Below are 12,638 nucleotides of genomic sequence, written 5' to 3'. Positions count from 1 at the left end.
TATTATGAGGGGTGAGATCAGGGTTAGGGATGGGAGTTTGGAATTATGAGGTGTGGGATTAGGGATATGGATGGGGGTTTGGGATTATGAGGGGTGGGATTAGGGTTAGGGATGGGACTTTGGGATTATAAGGGGTGAGATTGGCGTTAGGGAGGGTAGTTTGGGATTATGAGGGGTGGTATTAGGGTTAGGGATGGGGTTTGGGATTATGAGGGGTGGTATTAGGGATATGGATGGGGTTTGGGATTATGAGGGGTGGTATTAGGTATACGGATGGGGGTTTGGAATTATGAGGGGTGGTATTAGGGATATGGATGGGGGTTTTAGATTATGAGGGGTGGTATTAGGGATATGGATGGGGGTTTGGGATTATGAGGAGTGGTATTAGGGATATAAATGGGGGTTTGGGATTATGAGGTGTGGGATTAGGGTTAGGGATAGGAGTTTGGGATTATGAGGGGTGAGTTCGGGGTTAGGGATGGGAGTTTGGGATTATGAGGGGTGGTATTAGGGTTAGGGATGGGGGTTTGGGTTTATGAGGGGTGGTATTAGGGATATGGATGGGGGTTTGGGATTATGAGAGGTGGTATTAGGGATATGGATGGGATTTGGGATTATGAGGGGTGGTATTAGGGTTAGGGATGGAAGTTTGGGATTATGATGGGTGGGATTAGGGTTAGGGATGGGGGTTTGGGATTATGAGGGGAGGGGTGGGACTAATGGGACAAGGAATAAGGTAAAGAATTGGGAATATTGACTAGATTAGGATTTGAACTACTAACAATTCTCAGCTTTTCTTTTGTTAGATAATGACTTCCAATTTTCTATATGATGATCAGCAACATTATCCCACCCAGCCTTTTTCTTCAGCCGGTTTGAATACCAGCTGTGCTTTTTGTCCCAGAGTTCTGGGTGCCTGTGCATTGTGTCAATGAACTCCTCTGGATCTCCACTTCCAGAGGCTCCTTCTGCAGCTGCTCATGCAGCTGATGGCTGAATCACAGCAGATGAATGACAGTGACAGTAAATGTCACTGTCTTGTCTCCTCTCTCTCTCTCTCTTGTCTCCTCTCCCTTTTCTCTACAGGATTTCCTGGTATCCCAGAATCCTCCACCCTACTGCAGTCAGGTGACCTTACCACAGCCTTACCACAGCTTCTGGGCATTTTTAAAGCGGTATTACCGCGGTTTTATAGCGGTACTCATTCATTTCAATGGGAAGAAGCGTTTTTACAGCATTTTTACAGCGCTATTTTATGCGCCCAAAAGATGCTCCAAAAAAGATGTTTGCAGGATTTTTTCCTACGCACAGCCAGCGCAATGCCTCAGTGTGAAAAGATACCCTGTGATACATGGGAGGCGTTTTTCATGCGGTATTTAGGCGGTAATTTTAGTGCTAAAATGCGCTAAAAACGCCTCAGTGTGAAAGGGGCCTAATGCATGTATTTCTAATGCCTCGTACACACAATTGGCAATTCCGACAGCAAAAGTCCGATGTGAGCTTTTGAACGAAAATTCCGACCGTGTGTATGCTCCATCAGACTTTTGCTGTCGGAATTTCTGCCAACAAAAGATTGAGAGCTGGTTCTCAAATTTTTCGACGGAAAAGATTCCTATCGGAAAATCCGATTGTCTGTAGCAATTCCGACAAGCAAAATTATGACACATTCGCAGAAACAATTTGACGCATGCTAGGAAGCATTGAACTTTATTTTCTCAGCTCGTCGTAGTGTTGTATGTCACCATGTTATTGAAGGATGAAAGTTCAGAGAACTTTTGTGTGACCTTGTGTATGCAAGCCAAGCTTGAGAGGAATTCCGTTTGGAAAAAACATCCAAGGTTTTTCCAAATGGAAAATCCGATTGTGTGTATGCGGCATAACAGTAAAAGTGTTTTTTTATTCAAAAAGGCTCTTCACTACAAAACCTACAATTAAAAGCAAATGTTGGTTGAAATACAGTACTTTTTCATGAATGTTCATTCAAAAATCTACTAGTGTACATTACTTTCCTTTACTTTCCTGATTTACTGGTTTATGGGACAAGAACTAATCAGTGAAGCAAGTTCTGGGGCTGTTTTGGGTAAATCAACAGTAGAGAAAAGTTTTATTGGTTTGCTGGAACAGACACTAATTTGACCTTATTTAGCAATTAACTTTTATTGATAATACAAGCCTTTATTGTATATTTGTGATACTTAATATTTCTCAACATTTTAATTACTGTATTTCTTATAACAAATACCAAAAAAAAATGCAGAACAAAAATGATCCGGGTTTTGTAAGTAAAATGAAATTCTGAGTGGGCAACTTTGATAACTTGCCTTTTAAGCCACAAAGTATATTGGCAAATATGGTGTAATACTTAATCAACCTCTGAGATTTCATTGCAATAAAGTGTAACTGATGGTGTTTTTTTCATTTCAGGCTAGTTAGGTGTTCACTGTCTAGTCAAATCACATCTATTAAGATTTAATATGTAAAATAATGTAAGGTATGACTGGGCTACGATGAACCAATTCTAATAGTGACAGCCAATCTAAATAGACTGCTAATGCTCAGTGACACTTACTTCTTCTAGATGATGTATGTTAACACTTTAAATAATTCTATTATTTAGTCACTCTCAAATTACTTCTCTCATTTGATATTAACAATTTACAGTTATCATCATTCCACAAGAACAACGCAGAAAAGGCTGGCAAGGTGAAAGCATGGATAGATTTCACCCAGACCATTTGTGTTTTGAAGTACAGAAACAGTACAAACAAAACAAGTGAACTACCTTCAGAGCTGAATACAAAAAAAAACACAGTTCTGCGTAACTGTGAAATTAATGTTACTGGCCCATTTAAACAATTCTTTGCATGCCCGGGTTTGGAACCGATGTTTTTGCGTACTAACCATCGGTTTTGACCTATTGGTCTGGCGTCCATCGGTCCGATTTTAAAGCAAGTTCCCTGTTTTTGGACTGAAGGACTACAGACCGATGGGGCGTACACACGGTCGGTTTGGACCAATGAAACTGAACTTCAGTCCGTTTTCATCGGTTTGGACTGATCGTGTGTACAAGGCCTTAATGTTTACAATTGTATATTATATATTATAGTTCTTTATTGTTTGTTTTTCATACCACATATGTTTTTCAAACCCCATATGTTGTTTCTAAATAATGTAAACTTTATTTTTTATTGAGAGATTATTTGATACCTATATAAAATATATACCAGTAAATAATGGTCAATTTAAGCAATTTACAGTATATAGATTTTCTATCACCCATGCTTATTTTAATTAATTCTCTTTTGCTCCTCATTGATTTCACTCATCTAAACTAGTAATTACAAACATGATAAATATTGAGTATTATTCAATTTTTTCTACATAAAAATATTATACATGTATTTGTATACTCATATTGCTAGAATTACAATATTAATTGTATTGTTAATTACAACTATGTTTTTATTTTTTATGAGCTAAAGCAATCTGGTGAAATATTTGTATCTATATTGTCCGACAAGCTTTCTAGCCTTAAGCCATGAAGTTAGGTTAGACATAATTGTGATTGTCTCTGTTTTAGTAGTTCACCATTATAACAACCACTAGATTAACATAAACATGAGTGTTAGGGCCGCACCTGACCCCTTCTATGTGTGGATTAGTGCAAATGAAATGCCTTCTGCAGATCTAACGACAATAACATACCAGCTTGTTTAGAACCACCATTGCATCCTGAGTGTAAGAGTGAAACAATGTCAACTGCTCTTCGAATTTGGTTTGGGACTTGTCTATTAGGGATAAACCCCACCTGGTCTTTGTGAATGTAAGTTCCAATGAAAGAAGCAAGACGATCTGCCATTACTTTGGTCATTTTCTTTAAATCATTATTAATCAGGGATATTGGTCTGTAATTGCTCACTTCTCCTGGATCTTTATCTGATTTGGGGATGACAGTTATAAACGAGGAGTTCAGCTGCGAGTCCAGGGGGTCACCTTTGGTTTTATCATTAAAAAATACAGCCATGTATGGGGCTATTGTAGCGGCAAATGCCTTATAATAAGGTATTGAGAACCCACCTGGACCCGGCGCTGAATTTTTCTTAACATTTTTAATCACCTCCATCACTTCCTTCGTAGAGAAAGGGGCATCAAGTCTGGCTCTATGTTCCGTTGTCAAAGTGGAGATTGTTTAGAAATTTCAACAGTTTCGGGGAACTCTGGGTGTATTGCGAGCTGTAAGTGCTCATAGAACTTGTGAAAGGCATCCATGATGCTCAGAGGGTTCGCTGTCGGAGGTCTACCATCTTTTTTAATTTTGGGGAATGTGTACGTGGGAGCCCACGGCATAAGTTTAGAGGCTAGGAGAGAACCTGTCTTAGCTCTCTGATGATAATATCTTGCCCCGCTCCATCTAATACTTTTTTGCGTGTTAGTGGTCAGTGCCAAGTTCAGTTCTAAATGGGCTGTGTCTAGAAGGGAGATAGGGAGTCTGGAAGGATCCTTCTTGTGATCTGCTTGGAGAGAGGAGAAATTATTTTCCAGTTTCTCTATATCTGCCCACCTAGCTCTTTTTAGTTGAGTGGAAATTTGTATGGTTTTCCCCCTAATGGTGGCTTTATGTGCCACCCATAGGGTTTCTACTGAGATACCTTCAACGTCGTTTAGCTTGAAATATTCCGTGAGAGCTTTTTCTATTTAGATTTTTGTAATGGGATCTGTCAGTATGGCCTCCATAAGTTTCCAATGAGAGATTTGAGGTTGGGGGGGTTTGGTTACTGATAGTCATAATGACCACAGAGTGATCTGACCAGACCATGTCAGAGATGTACGATTTGAGTACTGACGGGATGAGAGCATTAGAGACCAGAAGATGGTCAATCCTGGCATAGGATTAGTGTGCCTGTGCGGTATGCGATTTCTTTTAAGATGTTTGTGAGTAGTAATTTTTAAGATTTGCCCTAATTGATTTACTTACATTATTATTATGTACTGTGGGCCAGATCCTCAAAAGAGATAAGCAGGCGGATCTGCTGTTCCGCCTGCGTATCCCTGTTTCTATCTTTGGAACTGATCCACAGAATCAGTTTCCAAGAGATAGACAGAAGATCCGACATGTGTAAGGGACTTACACTGCCGGATCTTAGGATGCAGTACCGCATCTGCCACTGGGGGCATTTCGAGTCGAAATGCCGCGTCGGGTATGCAAATTAGCACTTACGGAGATCCACAAAGCTTTTCAGCTTCGTTTTTTCTCCGTAAGTATTATTTTGCAATCGTAAAATTAGGGCTGCTTTTACAAAGTGTAAAGTTAGTACACCTTGTAAAAGCAGACCCTTCTTTCCAGCGACGCTGTCTTTTTTTTTTTTTTTTCGCCGCAACTCGTTTTTTTTCCCGACGCAACTTTTTTGACCCGGCGCGATTCACGAAGCTCGGCGTAACGTAATTTTGCGCTATGCACGTCGGGAAAATGACGTCACGAGCATGTGCAGTACGTCCGGCGCGGGAGCGCGCCTAATTTAAATGGGACTCGCCCCATTTGAATTGGGAACGCCTTATGCCGGACGGATTTAAGTTACACAGCCGAAAATTTCTAGGTAAGTGCTTTGTGGATCGGGCACTTAGGTAGAAATTTTCAGCCAGTGTAACTTAAATGGGAATATTTAAGTTACAGCGGCTGGCTGTGGATCTGGCCCTGTATGTTTTTTTTTTTTTTTCAGATAGAATAAGGAAAAATAGACCAAAGAGCAGTAAATGTGAGGAAAGGGTCCCACTTCCATAACTAATTACCAACCAATACCGCTCCTAAATGAGGACATAAAAATGTTCGCAAAGAGGGGGCGTGGCCTGCTGTGGACGGTAATGGAGGCTTGAGTCCTTAGCTCCGCTCCGCTGCTCGGATCTTTAGCAACTTGCGGCAACTTGCAGACCCTCACTCCGGTCACACGAGGAGGGTACCTGCTCAGGACCATCCGGGTATGTCCCAGAAGCGGTATAAACCACCAGCTCCCCGCCGTCTGACGGACTATTTTCCCAGCGCGGCTATGCACGTGACCCAAGATGGCGCCGGTGCCAGGAAGACGAGGAACTCTCCGCCCTGCTCCCTCGCAGCACATCTCCTTACACATAGAGGATCCCCCTGCCTTGATCGCCGGAGGTGAAACAAGAGAGGCCATGGACACTCTGCCCTCGCCCAGCACCACTTCCTCTCTGCACGGCATGGAAAGAGGTAAGAGACTGGCATCCTCCCCTGTGCTCTCCCCTATCAAAGAGCCCATGCCTAAAAGACAGCCCTGGGCTAATGGTTCTGATGCTGTGTCTGACACGGATCATATCCCAGCTCTGGCAGCCATCCCTGTGTCTGACAGTCCTGTGTCAGAGGCCATGCTGAAATCCATGTTACTGACCTTGCAAAAAGATCTACACAGGGAATTACAATTATCAATGTCTCAATTGCATGACAGGGTGGATTGCCTGGAAGAGAGAGCTGATGTACTGGAGGATACTATGCATGACCACGCTAAAGCGCACAATGAACTGTTAGCTGCGCATGATCACCATGCATCTGAACTCCGACCATATTAAATTGAAACTTAGAAGACCGCTCAAGGCGTAACAACATCAAGTTCAGAGGTGTGCCTGAGTCAGTTAAAGCTAAGGAGATTACCCAGTATTTACAACAATTGTTTGCAACGTTACTCCCTTGCTTGGACGCCAGGGATCTCACAATAGATAGGGCCCACAGGATCTCCAAGCCAACGCACCTTCCTCCATATACTCCGAGAGATATCTTGGCACGGATACATTACTTTCATGTGAAAGATCAAATTATTCATGCTGCCAGAACCACTAAACCTCTACCTGCACCGTATTCCAACATTCTACTGTTCAGTGATCTGTCGAAAGCAACCATGGAAATGCGCAAAACATTCACTCCGATCACCTCTATCCTCCAGGATCGCAAAATTGTTTACAGGTGGGGTTTTCCCACCAAGCTGTTGGTCACCTACAAGCAACAAACAGTGCCTATCCTTACGCCTAAAGATGGGTATACAATTCTGACCAATTGGGGGATTCTTCCTCTTACCAATGATGCCAAGGGGCGTATGGGTTCCCAATCACGTCCACCAACAACACGCAACCCAGTACCGGATAAGGATTGAGAAAATACGCCACTAATGCCTTCGGTCGCATGCATTCAATGGATCCAGCATGGGCGTATATACATCTCTGAATCCATCCCCCCAGGTTGCAGTGTGCTATGCACACCAGTTACTATTTTTTTTTCTATTGTTATACTGTGTTACATCTTTTTCTCAGTTATAGTAATTTTTGTTTGATTACTCTGTGACTCACTGCACATTATACTCTTATTTTGTATATAGGCATTCGGATTAGATACCAGTGTTAATCTATCTTGTCTGGAGTCCCAGGTGTGATCTCGCTCCTTCCATCCTCCTCCCAAGGTAATATTTATCATTATGGCCATCACAATTGCCTCACTTAATGCCAAGTAAGGATGAGCCGAACACCCCCCTGTTCGGTTCGCATCAGAACTTGCGAACACACCAAATGTTCGTGTGAACATTAGAGCCCCGTTAAAGTCTATGGGACTCGAACATTTGAAATCTAAAGTGTTAATTTTAAAGGCTAATAGTTATTGTCCTAAAAAGTGGTTGGGGACCTGGGTCCTGTCCCAGGAAACATGTATCAATGCAATTTTTTTAAAAAAACTGCCGTTTTTTTCAGGAGCAGTGAATTTAATAATGCTAAAAGTGAAACAATAAAAGTGTAATATTACTTTAAATTTCGTACCTAGGGGGGGTGTAAAGTCAGCATGTGAAAAAGCGCATGTTTCCCGTACATAGAACTGTCCCTGCACAAAGTGTAATTTCTGAAAGAAAGAGATGATTCATTCATAAAGAAAAAAAAATGTGTGGGGGTCCCCAAAATTAAATTACCAGGCCCTTCAGGTCTGGAATGGATATTAAGGGTAACCGCGCCGTAAAAAAAAAAAAAATTACGTGGGGTTCCTCGCAAATATCCATACCAGGCCCTTCAGGTCTGGTGTGGATTTTAAGGGGAACTCCACCCCAAATTAAAAAAAATGGCGTGGAGTCCCCCTAAAAATCCACACCAGACCCTTATTCGAGCACGTTAACCTGGCCGGCCGCAGAAAAGAGGGGGGGACAGAGTGGCCCCCCCCCTCTCCTGAACCGCACCAGGCCACATGCCCTCAACATGGGGAGGATGTCCCCATGTTGATGGGGACAAGGGCCTCATCCCCACAACCCTTGCCCGGTGGTTGTGGGGGTCTGCGGGCGGGGGACTTATCAGAATCTGGAAGACCCCGTTAACAAAGGGGACCCCCAGATCCTGGCCCCCCCTATGTGAATTGGTAATGGGGTACACTGTACCTCTACCATTTCACGAAGGAAGTGTAAATAGTAAAAAAAAAACACAGACACCGTAGAAAAAATCCTTTATTAATAAAAAATAAATAAAAATCCAGCGATGTGAATCCACTGTCTCCTATCCAGCGATGGATGATCTCTCCAGCGACGGATGACCAGCGGTCCGGTCCAGCGATGCAGAAGATCCATCTGTCCAGAGCGCAGCAGGGGAGCTCCACTCTCCGCTGGACACAGCCCAGCGGAATGATGCGCTGGAGCTGTGACATTACTTATATAGGGGAAGCGCCGCGCCACCCGTCACGTGACCCTGCCCCCTCTGACGCACCATCGTACGTCACTGGGAAAGCCCTGTCTTTCAGTTTAAAAAACCCAGGCTCAAGAAAGACATTCTCTTCACCCCGGTACGTCATGGGGGTATGGGAGCACCGAATGTTCAAGCATATTACAGGGCAGTAATCCTAGATCAACTCAGGGAGTGGTGGTCACTAGGGATGAGCTTCGAGTTAGAGTCAAACTCATGTTCGACTCGAACATTGCCTGTTCGCCTGTTCGGCGAACAACGAACAATTAGGGGTGTTCGTGGCAAAATTTGAAAAGCCGCGGAACACCCTGTTAAAGTCTATGGGAGAAATCTAAAGTGTTAATTTTAAAGGCTAATATGCAATTTATTGTCCTAAAAAGTGTTTGGGGACCTGGGTCCTGTCCCAGGAAACATGTATCAATGCAAAAAAAAGTTTTAAAAACTGACGTTTTTTCAGGAGCAGTGAATTTAATAATGCTAAAAGTGAAACAATAAAAGTGTAATATTACTTTAAATTTCGTACCTGGGGGGGTGTAAAGTCAGCATGTGAAAAAGCGCATGTTTCCCGTACATAGAACTGTCCCTGCACAAAGTGTAATTTCGGAAAGAAAAAAAGGCATTTAAAACCGGCTTTGCGGCTCTAATGAATTGTCGGCTCTGGCAGTTCAGAGATGATTCATTCATAAAAAATAAAAATAAAAAAGCTGGGGGTCCCCCCAAATTTCATTAACAGGCCCTTCAGGTCTGATATGGATATTAAGGGGAACCCCGCCGTCAATTTAAAAAGAAAATGACGTGGGGTTCCCCCCAAATATCCATACCAGACCCTTCAGGTCTGGTGTGGATTTTAAGGGGAACTCCACCCCAAATTTAAAAAAAAAATGGCGTGGAGTTCCCCCAAAAATCCACACCAGACCCTTATCCGAGCACGTTAACCTGGCCGGCCGCAGAAAAGAGGGGGGGACAGAGTGCGCCCCCCTCTCCTGAACCGCACCAGGCCAAAAAAATCCTTTATTAATAATAAAAAAAAATCCAGCGATGTGAATCAACTCTCGGCCCGGGCCCCGCTCCAACGTTGTCTTCTATCCTGCGACGGATGATCTCTCCAGTGACGGACGGGTGATCAGTGGTCCGGTCCAGCAATGAGAAGATCCATCCGTCCAGAGCGCAGCAGGCAAACTCCTCCTTCCGCTGGACACAGCCCAGCGGAATGACGCGCTGGAGCTGTGACATTTCTTATATATGGGAAGCGGCCACCCGTCACGTGACCCCGCCCACTCTGACGCACCCTCGTACGTCACTGGGAAAGACCCAGATAGACCGGGCTTTCCCAGTGACGTACGAGGGTGCGTCAGAGTGGGCGGGGTCACGTGACGGGTGGCCGCTTCCCCTATATAAGAAATGTCACAGCTCCAGTGCTTCAATCCACTGGGCTGTGTCCAGCGGAGAGTGGAGCTTGCCTGCTGCGCTCTGGATGGGTGGATCTTCTCATTGCTGGACCGGACCGCTGATCATCCGTCCGTCGCTGGAGAGATCATCCGTCGCAGGATAGAAGACAACGTTGGAGCGGGGCCCGGGCCGAGAGTGGATTCACATCGCTGGATTTTTATTTTTATTTTTTTATTAATAAAGGATTTTTTTCTACGGTGTCTGTGTGTTTTTTTAACTATTTACACTTCCTTCGTGAAATGGTAGAGGTACAGTGTACCCCATTACCAATTCACATAGGGGGGGGCAGGATCTGGGGGTCCCCTTTGTTAAAGGGGTCTTCCAGATTCTGATAAGCCCCCCACCCGCAGACCCCCACAACCACCGGGCAAGGGTTGTGGGGATGAGGCCCTTGTCCCCATCAACATGGGAACATCCTCCCCATGTTGAGGGCATGTGGCCTGGTGCGGTTCAGGAGAGGGGGGCGCACTCTGCCCCCCCCTATTTTCTTCGGCCGGCCAGGTTAAGGTGCTCGGAAAAGGGTCTGGTGTGGATTTTTGGGGGAACTCCACGCCATTTTTTTTTAAAATTTGGGGTGGAGTTCCCCTTAAAATCCACACCAGACCTGAAGGGTCTGGTATGGATATTTGGGGGGAACCCCACATCATTTTTTTTTTTAATTGACGGCGGGGTTCCCCTTAATATCCATATCAGACCTGAAGGGCCTGTTAATGGAATTTGGGGGGACCCCCAGCTTTTTTATTTTAATTTTTTATGAATGAATCATCTCTGTAATTGCCAGAGCCGACAATTCATTAGAGCCGCAAAGCCGGTTTTAAATGCCTTTTTTCCTTTCAGAAATGACACTTTGTGCAGGGACAGTTCTATGTACGGGAAACATGCGCTTTTTCACATGCTGACTTTACACCCCCCCTAGGTACGAAATTTAAAGTAATATTACACTTTTATTGTTTCACTTTTAGCATTATTAAATTCACTGCTCCTGAAAAAACGGCCGTTTTTAAAACTTTTTTTGCATTGATACATGTTTCCTGGGACAGGACCCAGGTCCCCAAACACTTTTTAGGACAATAACTTGCATATTAGCCTTTAAAATTAACACTTTATATTTCAAATGTTCGAGTCCCATAGACTTTAATGGGGTTCTAAAGTTCACACGAACATTTGGTGTGTTCGCAAGTTCTGATGCGAACCGAACAGGGGGGTGTTCGGCTCATCCTTAGTGGTCACCCACTTCCAACAAAATGTGGACCCAGATTGAAGCTGCGGCCCTTAACATGGACACCAAACTACTTCTTACAGTCACTCTGCTGAACTACAAACCGCATCACCAATATTTAAGCTCGACAACAGCAGCTCTACGGGTTTGGTCAGCATCCACACAACATGTTAATGGCCTTCCTAGGCCCATCCTACAATGATTGCCTATCAAAACGATTGAACTACTCTCGCCTGACCTGTCCCTTACAGCCTGGACTACTTAAGAAATCAACAATATTGGGCTTCTGTTCTCTGCCTCTGGGATGCACACGTTCTCTCATTTGCAACAACAATACGGCATTTCTTCTAAGACTTTCTTCTAGTATCTCAGAATCAGGTCAATTCTCTCCAAAGTTGATATACATGATAACGACTCCTCACCAGTTTCTCTTTTGAAGTTCTATGAGACCCCTGTTCCTTCAGTCAAAGGAATCTCCTTGGCGTACAATTTGTTAACTACACCTACTACAGACCTACCATCTCCCTCAATCACCTTCTGGTCTTCACTCACAGATAATCCGCCTTCACCTGACCTCTGGCATCGGGCCGTGAGTTTGCCCCTTCGCATGTCACATTGTACTTCCCACTGGGAATCGATTCAAAAATGATTTCACAGATGGTATTTTACCCCTGCAAGGTTAGCAACTATCTACCCCAAGACTTCACCTCAATGTTGGAGGGGATGCAATGAAGTGGGAACCTTACGCCATATTTGGTGGGACTGCCCCAACATTAAACATTACTGGAAAGAAGTGTCTATTTTTATTCTGAATATCTGCAATATCTCCTTCCCACTACAACCATTGGATCTTCTCCTTGGGCTTTCATTTGATATGACTGGCCGGGTCATATCAAATTACTAGCCTCACATGTACTTATTGCAGCACGTCTCGCACTTGCAAAGAAGTGGAAATCGCTTCACCCTCCTACATTATCAGACATGATCAACTTATTAAATAACCACTTCCAACTTTCTTTCGCCAGAGCCAATATGACCACCCCTTCTTTCTACAAGAACTGGGCATTCTGGATCAGTGATCATAGAAGTAAAGTACTCTAACTTACTGGTACTTCTCAGTAACTATTTCCTATACCCTCAGCATGTTTTGTATCCAATGTTTATTTTTTATTTATTTTTTTTGTCACAATGTCTATATCTCTCATATAATAACGTACAGTAATGTCACTTTTCGTTGTTCGCTCGTTTTTTGCGAGTT

Source organism: Rana temporaria, chromosome 1 (assembly GCF_905171775.1).
Source record: "Rana temporaria chromosome 1, aRanTem1.1, whole genome shotgun sequence".
In the NCBI taxonomy this organism is placed as follows: Eukaryota; Metazoa; Chordata; class Amphibia; order Anura; family Ranidae; genus Rana; species Rana temporaria.
The sequence above is the reverse complement of the archived record's forward strand: the minus strand, read 5'-3'. Positions refer to the sequence as shown.